Genomic DNA, 14,875 nt, shown 5'->3' with positions numbered 1-14,875 from the left:
GTTGACGATCAACTGCGAGGTCTCGGACGAGATCATCGTCGCGGGTTTCCCCGCATTCGACGTTGACGCAATGAAGATCACCGTCGAGACATCATCGCCGTCGATCGGAGTCACACAGGCAACAGCGGTCGCCGTCGAATCGTCACCACTGATCACCATAGACGTCTACCAGAAGGTCGACGTCGAGGAGGAGGTCAAAGTCGATGAGAAGGTTGAGGTTGAAGGTCAACACCGACGTTCGACGTCGAGGTACTGTTCTGGGACTTTCTCCGTTGTGAGCCTATCGTCGTCGACAGGAAGTTTGCGTTCCAGACTACGTCGACGTTCACCGTCAAGCAGTGGATCGACGTCGAGGGGGAGGCCTGATGTTGAGTCCAGGACCCCTTCGAGGCCTGCTCGAAAACGGAGGAGGTTGGTCTCTCCTTCAGATTCGGAGTACTCACGTACCTATTCACCATCCAGAACGCCTCCTGCTCCACGTCAACCAGTGGCCCTGCCAGTGACACCACTTCTACTGCCAAGTACTCCTCCTCCTCCTCCACCTCCGCCTCCTCCTCCACCGCCGCTGCCTCCTCCCCGTCTCATACCAGGGATATGTTTTCCATGAGTACGGAGAGGTACTCGCCTACTCTAACGGACTCTCCCCGTCAGAGGGTGTGTCTCCTGTTGACGATATATCCACCTTCCTGGAGGTTCTGGTCAGAGGGGCTTCAAAGCTGAACATTCCCCTGTCTACTCCTGTGCCGTCGACATCTGTGATATTTGAAACTCTCCAGCAGAGACAAACATCACGTCCATTGCTCCCGTTGGTACCTGGTTTGTAGGAACCAGCTGTGCAGCTGTTGTTGACGCTGTATGCACCTTCCAGGTTACAGAAGAAATATCGTCCACCTGAGCCGGATCCTGCTTTCCTCCGACTGGACCCCATTCCTGACTCAGTCATAGTGGTGGCGGCACGGAAACAGCATGCTAAGGCTCCAACTTCCACAGTGCCACCGGATAAGGAGAGCCGTAGGCTGGATTTGGTGGGAGAAAAGCTACATCCATGAAGGCGGCCAGCTCTACTGCCTTGCTGGGCCGTTATGATAAAATCCTATGGGAGTCCCTTCAACAATTTATGGATCTCCTACCCAGAGACAAACGGGAAGATTTTCAGGAGATAGTGAATGAGGGCCGGATGGTTTTGAATCAAGTCATCAGTGCTGCAGTGGATACTTCACTCCTGGCAGCCCACGGGTATTGCCATGGAATTGCTCTACGGAGACACGCTTGGCTTTGTCTTACTTCTCTGATGCCTGAGGCGCAACAGCACATTTGCAATCTTCCGTTCTCTGGCACTACTCTCTTTGGCTCCCATACGGACAACGAGATGGCCCGCATGAAGACTGAAATGGAGAGCCTGTAGGTTTAGAGAAACCTAAAGAACAGCGAAAGACCTTCCGCCCTTTCCAGCAGCGCTATTTCTCTGAGGTTTCAGAGGTCTCAGGACCGTCAGTCCAACCAACAGCAGCAGTTTCAACGGTCTTTTCAGCCGTTTCAGAAACACCAACAGCGAGGACGATCCAACCAGCAGCCTGGACAAGGGAACAAGGCTCCTTCTGGTTCCAAGCCCTGAATGGTTTCTTCCCCTTCGTCCGTTATCCAGTCCAGTGGGGGGAAGTATTCAGAAATACCTAGCAGAGTGGCAGAATATAACTCTGGACAATTGGGTGCTGAATATTGTTTGCAGTGGATACTCGCTATGTTTTACAAGTCCTCCTCCGTCAATTCCTCCAACTCGATCATGCTACATGCTACACGATTTTCAGAAGGAGGTCAACACCCTCTTACAAAAAAGTGCAATAGAACAGTTACTCAGGCACAAAGAGGAACAGTACTGTATTCTTGGTTCTTCCTAGTCTGCAAAAAAGACAAGAAAGGTTCATACCCATCCTCGACTTGCAACAGGCCAACAAATGGATCCGGATGTTGTTCTTGCATCAAGTCTACCTTCAACTTCATCAGGGAGACTGGCGATGCGCAATAGATCCGCAAGACGCATATTTTCACGTGCCCATAGTGAAGAAACATTGCAAGTTCTTGCGTTTCACCGTGGGCAACAACCATTATCAATACTCCGTGCGTCCTTCAGCCTGAAGTTAGCGCCTCGGACATTTTCCAAATGCATGACCGTGGTGGCTGCACACCTAAGGAAGACCAAGGTGTTTCTCTACCCGTATCTGGTCGACTGGTTGATCAAGGCAGCTACGTTTCAGGAAGAGCAACGGCATTTCAATCTGACTTCCAATCTCCTACTTCGTTTGGGCCTCCACATCAACCTAACAAAGTATATCTCGACTCCTGTCCAATGTCTACAGTACCTGAGAGCCACCATTGATACACGCACAGCAAACGTGTGTCATTCGAAGGAGTGACAGTTATCGATCCTTCAGAAGGCTCAAGCTCTCATGACCATGCCCTCCTCAACTGTGAGGAAGGTATCTTCTCTCCTGGACTCCATGGCCTCCTATATCTTCCTCGCTCCGAATGCACGCCTCCATATGAAACCCCTGCAAGAATGTCTGGAGGATCAGTGAGACCAGACACTGTGGGATTGGGAAGACAGGATTCAACTGTAGCAGCAGGCTCTCCAGTCCATCCGATAGTGATGTTCTCCACGCAATCTCCTCCTGGTGATTTCCTTCCACAAGGAGATACCAACACAAACCATAGTGATGGATGCTTCTCTCCACGGCTGGGGTGCATATTTCGACCACCTTCAGCTACAGGGCACGTGGTCCCAAAGAGAGACCAAGTACCACATCAACTTCCTGGAGCTTCGAGTAGTCCATTTGGCGCTGAAAGCCTTATAACCTTCATTTCACACCAGTTTTCTGCTTGTTCAGACGGACAATATGGCTACATGTTCTACCTCAACAAGCAGGGGGGCTCGAGATCTCGAGTGTTATCTCATGAAGCCCAGGCCATCTGGAACTGGCTGTTCGCCAGGAACCTGACCATCACAGCAACTAACCTCCCAGGTGTTCAGAATGCTCAGGCATACGCGCTCAGCAGACTCATGCAAGAAAATCACAAATGGGTCTTAAACGACAAAGTGCTGCGAGACATTTTCGAAAAATGGGGTACTCTAGAAGTCGATCTCTTCGCTACTGCGGAAAACAGCAAATTCTGCGAATTCACCTCCAGGTTTTACCAACTAGGGACTCTGGGGAATGCACTATGGATCAACTGGTCAGGCGGCTTTCTCTACGCTTTTCCACCAATTCCCCTGATCCCAACAGTACTAATCAAGCTCTCGGTATTATGGGCCAAGATGACCCTCATTGCCCCGGAGTGGCCCGATCAGTGGTGGTTCACAGACTTACTCCACCGGTCTCTCCTGCCACATCTCCGTCTTCCATGGCAGCCGGACCTTCTGACAAAGTTCGGTGGACAGATGGTGCACCCCAATCTCTCGATGTTGAATTTGGCAGCATGGCTCCTGAGTTAGTACAGTACCGACATTTGAATCTCACTCAGGACTGCATGGAGATATTAAAGGAGACTGAGCGACCATCTACATGCACATTCTATGCATATAAATGGAAGAGATTTTGCATCTGGTGTGCATCTAAGAATGTGGATCCTACCTCCTGCAAATGAAGATGTCATTCTTCCTTACTTGCTACACTTGGATCAATCTGGCCTTCAGTTTCATTCGATCAAAGTTCACCTGGCAGCTTTAACTGCTTATAAGAAATGTCCTTCACAAACTTCCTTTTTTTAAATCCCAGACATCAGAGATTTTCTTGAAGGATTGAAGAAAGTGTTTCCTCCCATTAGGCTTCCTTCTCCCTGGGAGCTCAATGTGGTCCTTTCACGACTGATGAGGGAACTTTTTGAACCCATTCATAAGGCTTCTATTCAGCATCTGCCTTGGAAGACTGCTTTCCTTGTTGCCATAACTTCTGCCCGCAGGGTTAGCGAACTTCAGGAATTATGTTGTAAAGAGCCTTATACAGTCTTTCATTCCTCTAAGGTAGTTATGAGGACTCAGCCTAAGTTCCTCCCTGAAGTTGTTTAAGAGTTTCATGTGTACCAAACTATTACATTGCCTACATTTTTTCAGAATTCCTCTTCTCCTGTAGAGAGGTCGCTTCATTCCCTTGATGATAGGAGAGTCTTGAAGTTCTATTTGGACAAGACTAAGGATATCCGTAGATCAGACCAGTTATTTGTAAACTATGGCTCGGTCCGAACTGGTCTAGTTACCTCCAAACAACCCATTTCTAGGTGGATTGTTTCCTGTATTCAGCTGTGTTAGTAGAAAGCCAACAAGACCCTGGTTAGTAAGCCTAGGGCTCGCTTTACCAGAGGTAAAGCAGCTACTGCGGCTTAATTTCGTAACATACCTATTTCGGAAATCTGTAAGGCTGCCACTTGGAAGTCAGTCCATACATTTACTAAGCACTACTGCCTAGACACTGATGCTATGGCAGATGCTCAGGTTGGGCTGGCTTCTCTTCGAAATCTATTTGCACAATAGTGCAGTTGTTCTCTATTTCTTCCACCGCTGGAGAGTTATTTTGGGATGGGCTTGCCAGTCTATTCACATGATTATGACTATACACGGAAATCCTCTACAAGAGAAGGAGTAGTTTCTTACCTGTAACTCCAGTTCGCTTGTAGGGGTATTTCTGTGATAGTCATAAGCAAACCGTCTTCCTCCCCGGTGGCAGACACAGATGTCCCCGAGACTCAGCAGGCTCTGCTTCTGTACTCCTTCAAAAAGAACTGAAAGTAACTGCCTCTGACTGTGCATCATGTGATACTGGGAGTCTCTGGAGACTCTTAAAGGCACGGTATCCATTTGCAGACACATAATGGCAGTCTATGGGGACATCTCTATCCATCCCTCTTCATCTCTATCATGAAAAAAGAAGTTTTGTGAAGGAGAGTTTTCTATGTGTAAAACTCAGCAAATTGTTAAATTAAAAAAGTTAAACTGGCTATCTTTTTTCACTTCACGATGAAGTAATGGCCAGTGTAGCCTACAGTTGGTTAGGCTGTATTATTGTCTTTTTTGTTGCCTTGTTAAGGTCAGAGGCTACCATATATGTTCAGAACGAAAGCCCTTAACCTGCTTTCTTATGTCCTTGCCAGTCCTGTTGCCTGTGTTCCTTTCTGACCTCTGTCATGGGGTTTGTATCTGAGTATTACATTCCTGAAAAAGTAATAATCACTGAAGGGAGAGAATGGGTGGAATGTCTATGAAATCGAAACTGTAGACCAGTAACTGAGGTACTTGCAATTTATTACCAGCTAAGGGAAGCAGGAGCTAAAAGGATAATGAGGGAAACAGGTGATCTACCAACCAGAGAGGCTCGCTTATGGATCTCTTGGACATAGACTCTCTCTGAAGAGGGCTTTGTTAAAGAGACGAAAGTTCACAAGACACAACAACAGACTGACGGCAATAAGTACCATCGCCCGTGAAGCACAAATGTTTAATACTAAAAGGACAATGTTGACGAACAACCCATTCTTGTCACGACTTCACAGAAAATCAATATCAGGTGTAACAAGTGACTATATAAAATAGCAAATTGAAGGACAGACTAAAAATAATTCTGAAATAGATAAAAGTTGACATCTGGTATCTCTCTATTTTATCTGCTTCGTCATAAAGAGGACTTTCAACTAAGTTGTCCGCTTCTCAGCCTTCATCTTAAAGCGGGAGCAAACTGTGGAGACTATTGTGCACTCAAATACTGACTGCACAGTGTTGTGTTTCTATCAAATGTATGATGTATGTATGTATGTATGTGTGTTCTTATATAGCGCTCGAGTTTACCCTTGGGCATCTCGGCGCTTGCCTTGGGAACCCGTCCTGGTTTTTTTCCCTGTGAGATCACCCGTGCTGGGCATCCCCAAGGTGAAAGCCAGGCATCCCGCCACGGGGGGGCCGTTGTGGAGATTAAGCAAGCTTGTTGCCCAGAGCTGCATAGTGTGAACTCGTGCTTAGAGTGGGCACCGAATCGAGAATTATCGAGTCCTTGGACAATTGGGTTCAGGACCCTGCCGCGTCGGGAATCGAACCCGGGTCCCGGGTCTGACCTCAGCTTCAGGGTATGCCTCCTCTAACCAGTGAGCCACACTGTTGCTGTTTGCAAAATTTGCTCATTAGTTAGAGTTTTGCATTGCTGAATGTAGAATGTTGCCCAGTTTGCAAATTTTACATCAATTTGTGTTAGCAAAGTTGAAGACTGTGCTCGCCAAATTCGCAGCATGGTTGACCTACCAAAAGTTGGTTGGCCAAAAACTCCCAATATGTGCAAATTGCCACTGATTGTAATCCTGTTTCGACTCAAACTCTTGGTTGTACCAAAAGTGCAATTAGCGTCCGAATTATAATTAGGGCCATAGTGTGAGGAATGATTAAACTAACATTTTCATCAAAAATTAATATTGTAATAAAATCAAATTATAAACCGGTATAAAAGACTTTTTAAAAAACCCTTCTGTACTGGGGAAAAGAAGCAGCGCTGCGCCATGCATCTGTGTCATGATTTCTTTGGATCCTTCTCATAAAATGCAAATCTTAAATGGAAAAGACCAACCATTGAGAAACACTGAGTTGAAAAGAAAAAAAAATCATCTCAGTTTGATAGATTAGAGCTCCTGAAAGGGAAACAAAACACTAAATATTTCGAATCCTGCATTATTTACCGCATGGATGGTTAAATGCTACTTTAGGCCTCATAAAATTAAAAGGGAGAAATCTCCCGACTGTAGCAGGAATTGGATTTAGGAAGAGAGGTACAGAGCCAAAATATTGCTACAGAATTAAATGTCAAAAGTCTTCTTTAATAGTAGATATATAGTTCACAGTGCCTGGTTATGATTAATACATTTAATCTGAATCACTGAAAGTTGCCCTCTCCTTTTCCATAAAATACAATAGGACACAAATCAGTTTTACTGTAGGTGGATAACAATTGGAAAATAATGCATCTTCCCGCCCAATAAATTGTCAGTTATACCTTTAACTAAAATCAATTCATCTTACCAAAATTTATTGCATTTTCGAATAGTAAATCTTCTCAAATGTTTATTCATTTGCTTTTTGATACATTTGTGCCACTTTTGCCATGGTCTAATGTTTTCTCTTGTGATTCATTGTAAATTAGAAAATCTATTTTGAGTCAATTTTCCAGTTATGAAGTTAAAATCTATACCACTAGCCCTTTTTTCATTGTCACCTTCTGCATTTTATCCCCTTGAACTTGAACTTATTTCCAATCCAGTACATTCTGAATGGAACGCATTAAAATACTTTTTTTGCTTTAACTACTCGGCTCTAGTGTACAGTAATGCAGTAGGGCCATGTTTTTGAGTGGTTTTGCTTGTGTTTTTTCTTAATGATACATTAAATGCAAAATATTTTGATGCCTAAAGCCATACACATTGAGCAAATCCCACTCAAAATATTAATCACCTATAAATAAAAATCTTTTCTTTGATGGAAGCTGAGAAACACCTTCGTGTTAACACTCCTTTTTAATTTTCAGAATTAAATAGACTGAATACAATAAATGAGAAAAAAACAAGCTTTACACACTTTTTCTAATAAAAGATGTACCTCTTTTATCTCGTGTATCTCAGTTTTGTTTCAGAACTGATCTTCAAGTAACAGTTAGTTAGACAATTATGCATCTTTGTGTTAGGTTTATTGTGCTTTCCACTTAATACCTGCTAGAACCAGGGGCATCTTAAGGATTGTGGAGACCCGGGCCAAACGTATTTTAGGGCCCCTGTTTGCTCTTTCATGCCTTCTTTGGTCAGTGCACAGGCACACGTCCAAATTCTAAATGTGTACACATCTAAATAATCAGGGAAAGTGATGTGTGTTTCCAGTATTGTGACATGGTAGCAGCTCACTAATATTACTGCAAATAATTTCTGTGACACCCTCTCATTTCTCATATGTGAGGGCCTGTTTTGATTTATAAAAACTTTTTTTATGGGTGTTTCATGAAACATAATGACAACATGTCTCTGCAAAGTGTCTGTAATAGACTCTCACACATCACCCATATTAAAAATAAATGTACGGAAAACGGTATTTAAAACGATCTGTTTACGAATTATTCAAGGTCATCAGGTCAAGACCCTGCAGAACAGAGCTGGCTCTGTCAGGGGGCCCTGTGAACGGCTGGGGCCCTGGGCCAGAGACCACTTAGCCCATGGCTTAAAACGTCTCTGGCTACAGCAATAGTTTTGGCAGCTTCTTTTATCGTTTCAGGATTTTGCTTGCTAATGCATTTTTAACTCTCAAGTACCAAAGATCCAAGTGCAGTGTTGACTGTGTCTCAGGAGGACTATCCTTTCCTGCGTCATCATGGTGCTTCTTCATCCTCCCATTCGACTCATGTACAAGTTCTTGCAGAAACTAACACCCTGACAATAGTGCATCTAAAGTGAGTATGTTAAACCTTTCCCACCACCCTGCCTCAGTTCACTAAACATTAGGCACCGTCCCTTCCTTGGGCTAATGTGGGTTGAGAAGAGCTGCAACCCCGCTCCAAAAATAAAAGTAGTGGGCCTTCGCCCACTTGCATCCACGCTAAATGACAATGTGCCTAAAGAGTTTTCTTTGCAAGTCACACGCTGTGGAGCATTTACAAGTTTCAATTGCACGTCTTTCATGGCTTTTGTTTTTGGTGTAGTCACTAAAAATGTTGCTAAGCATACAGGGCCTCATTATGAGTTCTGTTAAAGTTAACGATATTGAGGGTTCCCTTAACTCAATGGAATTAAATTGGATTATATGCAAAATCCTTAGAAATCCCTGAAAAATGAGGAATTACCAGGTCAATGGCTAACTGTGGTGTTCAGTTCCCTTGCTCACTTCCAGCAGTCCGAGAATAAACCCATGAATCTCAGACTCCGAATGAGCTGTAACTCTTGTTATCAGACCATCAGCTTGTGGCACCTGGAAAGCACTGCCAGAACTCCAGTGCACAAACACATGCTATGACTGTTGCTAATTAATGCATTACAAATTGTAGTGGCAGGGCAGCCAGTCCTCAGTGTATACGTTAATTTCTGTAGGTCACTGGACACCCCCCTTTCTGTAGAAGACTGCAAATGTGGAAACCATTGAATGATCAATCTCGAGCCTATCAGAGGCTTATCAACTGCACATCAAGTGTTTCCAATCTGTATAGTGCCTGCAAAAGAGGAGTAGAGACCCAGACATCGCAGTCCCTGGCGATGCCTGGGACGAGCCCACCTCTTCCAAGTCCACCGTTTCATCTCCATGGCCAATGAAAACCCAACCACTTCTCCGGTGTTGATTGCTAGGGGTTCATTTGGTCAGCTGTAAAGTCTTAAGCTAACACTAACATAAAGTAATTTCCTCAGCATAATAAAGAAATAATTAAATACATGTAGGACTACTTTACTTAGTTGTTGGGGTCTCTTCTCAAATCTATGAAACTTTGTATCTCAATGCTGCACAGGTTTTCTTCTTTTTTCCTGCAGATTATGCACTATTAATGGTTAAGTTACTTAACAATCTAATTTTAAGGTTCTGAGTGTAGGTCGAGGGTAATGACATACATTTTCATTTAATAAAAATGTAATCAGAGTAGCGTTCTCCAGTTGTATATTTTTGATATTGTACTTCATTGTCATAATGCTGACTATTCTACTGAATTTTTATAGAACGTGGTCCCAGGTTTGCAGCGATGACGTAATGTAAATGAAATGTGTTGTCCCAATTTCAACGCTGCTCATTGTACAGTGTGCATAATGAGCAAACGGGTAGCTCAGAGATGTCCTTCAGATCCATGTCAATGCCACGCGTAGTGCAGTGATAGCAGAATGGCTGACTGCTTTAAACCGCTTCCAGAGGCGAGAAAAAATATAAACTCAATGTGTTCACTCCCAGGTAGTGCTTGGAGAATGGATCATTAATTAAGGAGCACTGACTGCTTCCAGCCCCCTGCCTCGTCTGTGAACTATCCGTCCACAGTGACCCATCCTATAAGCAACCTTTTCCCATTGCGAAACGTTACCTCTGGCTGTAAGGGCTGCCGGGTGTCCTCTCCGGAGACCCTGCTGATGGCACTCCGTCAGCATCGAAAGCTCCATCATTGGCTTCCCTCTGGTGACCGCCTGCTTCACCTCTAGCGTGGGATTCCAGCTCCATTACTCAACGCGTGTCCCTGCTGGCATCTCAGCATGGGGCCAGCAGGAGCTCCATTTCCAGAGCAAAATAGATTACAATTTACCAGTTACTGCTTTACAGAAGATCTTCACTGTCCCTTTCAAACACTGCAGTAACACCATAAAAATATACTGCATTACTGTCGACTTTAATTTAGGGTGTGACTGGATGATTACAGAATTTATGCAACTGACGTCCGTTGTAAAAGTTAGTATTGTTTTTAAAGTTTAGCAGGTATAATATACTTTATAAAAGTTTTAGATTTTAATAGGAGTTTTGCTGGTTCATAATGTGGCAGAAAAAGAGTTTTGGAGTTTGATGTACTACCTGTTTGTTCGTTTGGGGACATCTTGGGTGAAGAAATGATGGATTTCTACGGTAGGAAATCATTTGTGTGGATTGATTAGTGTTCATTAATTTTACTAATTACAGAGTGAAGAAAACAGATGTTTTCTTAGGCATAGATCAGACATTAATTACAGGTCTTACCTCTTCATCTAAAAATATCTGAAATGCGTTAACTAGTTTTTTTTTTCAGGAAGCTGTTAGTATGATGACAAATGGTTACACTTTAAATTACTTTTTTATGGAGAACTTTAAGAAATCCCTGTTCTTATACATTACATAAGCAAAATTTCAATGATCTTGTGTGAACCCCACAGTGAGTCCAGCTGGCGCTGAAAGAATGAAGCTGTTTGAACTAGAGCTACATTTTTTTTAAACCAATATTAAAAAAAACTGAAAATCACTGTGGTCTATGGCGAATCCCGCCAAATTCTTAGTAAAGATGTTTCGTTGCTGTGTTCTAGAATGTGGATGATAAGAATATACTTGCCTTTTTCACGGTTGTAATTTAATTGTCCTTCATGTCCCTACCTTTATCAGTCAGTTTAGTCATTTGTCTTCGTCCATTGTATTTCTCTTGCAGTTGCCTGTACTGTTGTTGTGTTAGTGCGCATACAGACATCTTATCGCATCAACTTCCGAACTTCTACACCCTGAAAAGCCCTGCCTTCTACACAGTTTTTACTGACAGAATTTAGGGAAGTTTCCTTCTTTACTCCTATTTCCAGGGCCATTAGTACATTCCATAAACACCATGTGAATTCTCACCATGCCCTTGCTACACTACAATAGCTAACTCTCCTAACCCAACCAATTAGTTCATAGAACCGCAATGTTTTCTGAACAAAGGGCTGCCTGAGAATGTGTGTCTCTTTTCCCAATGGCCGTAGTGCACCTGGTCAGTCTTCCACATCAACCCCACATGACCAAGGGATAAACAAGGGATTTGGACCCCAAGTGATTCAGTTCAAGAGGTGCAAATTCCCTTGCAGTACACAGATGCAAATGTGCACATTCTACTTCTATGATAGTGGATTTATATCCCTGGTCTGATTGTGCACTTTTTGACTTTGTCAGTGTTGTGACCGAGGTGCCTTGGCCACCGGGGCACCCAAGAGCTGTGTTACCTTCCATGGTCCTGTGGTTCCCAGGTCTCAGGGAACGCCATATGGAGCCTGCAGCTGCGGGCTCTAAGTGTCACTCACAAGGGGCTGCCTATCCTCATGCTCCTGGGCTCCTAGCTTCGGCTTCCTGATACTTCAGCTCCAAAATGGCAGTCACCTGCCTACGGATCTGTAGCTGCCTTCAAAAGTTGCTCCGCAGCTAATCCAGTTGCAGTTTTGTTCCTGTTTCTTTTCCATCATGGCTGTTTTTTCCTTTATTCCTTTCTGGTTTTCAAATTCATTTGTCTTTCCTGTTATGTGATGTTTGGCTTCATTTCGGTTTCCTGTTCTTTTACTTCAGTCTGGTGGGAGAGTGCATCAGTACAAAGCTGTGTTCCTTCGCTTGTTTACTCCCTTAGCTTGCTGAGCTTGGCTCCTCACTTCTGAAGAATTCCACTATCTGATTGCAGATTTTTTTTTCAAACCTTTGACTTCCTCGTCCTGCATTGAGGTTTTGTTTTATGCCTCTGGCTTTTTCCTCCTGAGAAGGTGGCTGCTTGTCAAGAGCACTTGCCTACCACATATTCCGGTGTGTGCTGACATTGTGGCTTCCAGAAACAGTTACCCATACATACCCGATTACTTCGAAAAGCCCAGACCTGAACATTCATATTGCTGAAGTCCTCTTTGATCTCCTGGGTAGCAGGTTTTGCATTCAAGAACCTATAGTTCTACAATAGTTTGTTGTAAGGAGGCGCAGGCATAAACAACTGAGTTTTTCTTCATTTTCACATTCCCTCTGTCCTTTTTCCAGGTCTGATCAAGGATGGAATGTTTGACTGGGGTACATTTAGTGCTGGTATCCCTTCCAGTGGTGGTTATCCCAAGGTGCTTTAAAAGTCCACAGCCAAAGCCCACTCCAAAGTACTATTGAGGTATAACGTTACTGGAGAATGCTTCAAGATGCCTAGTCATTCTAACACTGGAGAATGCTCCAATGTGCTTCGCCAGCCTAACAATTGGTCCATGAGGAGCCAAGCCAAGGGGAGCTCTCTGAAGTACGTATTAGGTAAAAGCCATTCAAATGTACGAAATTATAACATGACCACTGCTTACAATATGGGCATCAGAAGTAATGTAAGTCTGATGATCACCAACACCATTGGTTACAAAAACCTGTCTATCTCTCCCTTTGAGAGAGAGATTGTGAAGCTCCACAAAGTTCAAGGAAATAATGTTTGTGTTCGCCAAGAAGGCCAACATTTGTACTCTGCATACGCAGGTTTTTCTGTGTTCAAATTAAAAGTCGACACTTAACATGCACTGAGACCTTCAACCAGTCTTGTGGATTCTGTCATGGAATACTTCTTGTCTCCATTATGTGACATTTGTCAGCTAGGGAGTTTAATACAACACAAGCATCTCTGGCCTGACTTGTGAAGGAGGCATTGAAGGAGTCCAGCCCCAATGAACTTGCAACTCGTACAACTACCTGTGCGGCGGTTCCCTCCGTGCTAAATGGCTTCAGTTGATAATTAGATGGTAGAAACTAGCATCTGCTTTCCTGCGTGCTTTGGTGACTCACTGCTTTCTTCGGTGGTACTCTGTCACTGGACATTGTGTATTCTGTTCCTTTGTTCCATTTTATTTATAATTGGAATTTAGTATGAGGCTAAACACGGTTCCTTTCCCCCTACCACCCAAAGGTATTCCTCTGTCTGGGGAAGTGACATAGAAAGTTAAAGTCCATGCTGAGCAATGCTTGCTAGACCCTCCTTGCAAGGAGAGCTCGGCAGGATGATTATCCACACCACAATTTCCCCGGATAGTAGTGACTGTCGGAGACCCGCTGCAGGACACATGAGCAAGAGGAAAAGGAGGTCTCATAGATCCAAGCATAGTTTGTTCTTTGATCGAGCCGTGATGAGGAGCGGGAACAGTCGTAAGAAGTAATGGCAAATGCCAATTTGGGATTAAAATGTAGTATGTACATCAATCAGAATAACCAAAAATGCACACTCAAGAATAGGGACTGCCACACTGCTGAAAAAGACTGAGTAGAGCAGTTTAAGACAGGTTAGGGTTGTTGCCGTCAAATGTTATAAAATGTGTCAGTCATTTTAAGGAATTTGATTTTTAAAACGCCAACATATGACTATATATCTTCTTAGTTTTTTAAAGGAAGGCTCCATGACACGCTCTGTCTGCCTTGCTAATGCAAGCTTAAGTGCCAAGAGCTAGAATGATATGCCTTGAGAACAGAAGGTTCCACAGTGACTAAGTTAGCACATTGAAGCTGAGTGCTGCATTCTTAAAGTTGATTTCAAGTTGGCATAGAAGTATAATATTGACAAATATTTGTTGTCACTTGCCAGGCAATGTGCTGTGGAGCTGGCCAAAGGCTGACCAGTCTGAAAGGGCTTGTGTGTGGTACACACCTTGTCCTGGTTTGCGAAGTCAAAGAGAAACACCAATTTCTAAGAATTAGATTCTGAGTACTATAAAGATGCCTGAGGCAAGCCCTGGGGCCAGTTCAACCCACAGTCGCACCAAGCCCCAATTCTATGCACAAAGGCTCCAGATGAAACTCCTTTCAAACTCAACCTGTGACCCTTACCAGCAGATTAAATCCAAATGTCATAAGAACCTGGCTGAATGGTTGAGACCCTTGCTGTGCTAATGCTTGAAGGGAATATCATTTGAGTGAACAGAGATATAAGCAACCTCAATTGCAAGATATTTTTCCTTCAGATGCATATCCAACGCCAGACCAGTGACTTGTGAGTAGAATAACTTTACATCCCATTAATCCCAGAAAGATTCATAATGGCACTAAAGTTTTTCTGTAATTTCCACCGATTCCAGTATATTTTTATAGGTTCCCATTGACTACTGTGTAAGTAGCCTCTTACAGTGATTTCTTTTAGTTAACATTTCCTATTCTTATTTTTTTATCCTCAGTACGATAAATGTACTAATAGCTGATCTTTAACTGATGGTGACTTTCAGATAATATTTACATATCCTGGTGTTTTTTCAATGTCGATATCATTGATTGTTAATCTCACCCTAGTGCATAATTTTTTAAACAATAATGCCAGGGCCCTCCTCAGGAGGTCAGGGCGGCTTGCACCATCCATTGCACTGCTAATGCTGTCAATTAAGGTAACAACAACACAACTACTAACCATCACACTCCTACAAGTGTGACAAT

At 43.5% G+C, this 14,875-nt stretch overlaps 1 protein-coding gene across 1 annotated transcript in view; it reads left to right on the top strand.

Moving 5' to 3' along the window:
• GPATCH2 (G-patch domain containing 2) overlaps positions 1-14,875 on the top strand; it is a 568,925-nt gene that overhangs the window by 230,126 nt on the left and 323,924 nt on the right. The window lies entirely within an intron of this gene.

Source organism: Lissotriton vulgaris, chromosome 6 (assembly GCF_964263255.1).
Source record: "Lissotriton vulgaris chromosome 6, aLisVul1.2, whole genome shotgun sequence".
Taxonomy (NCBI): Eukaryota; Metazoa; Chordata; class Amphibia; order Caudata; family Salamandridae; genus Lissotriton; species Lissotriton vulgaris.
Note: the sequence above shows the minus strand (reverse complement) of the source record. Positions and strands in the feature narration are given on the sequence as shown.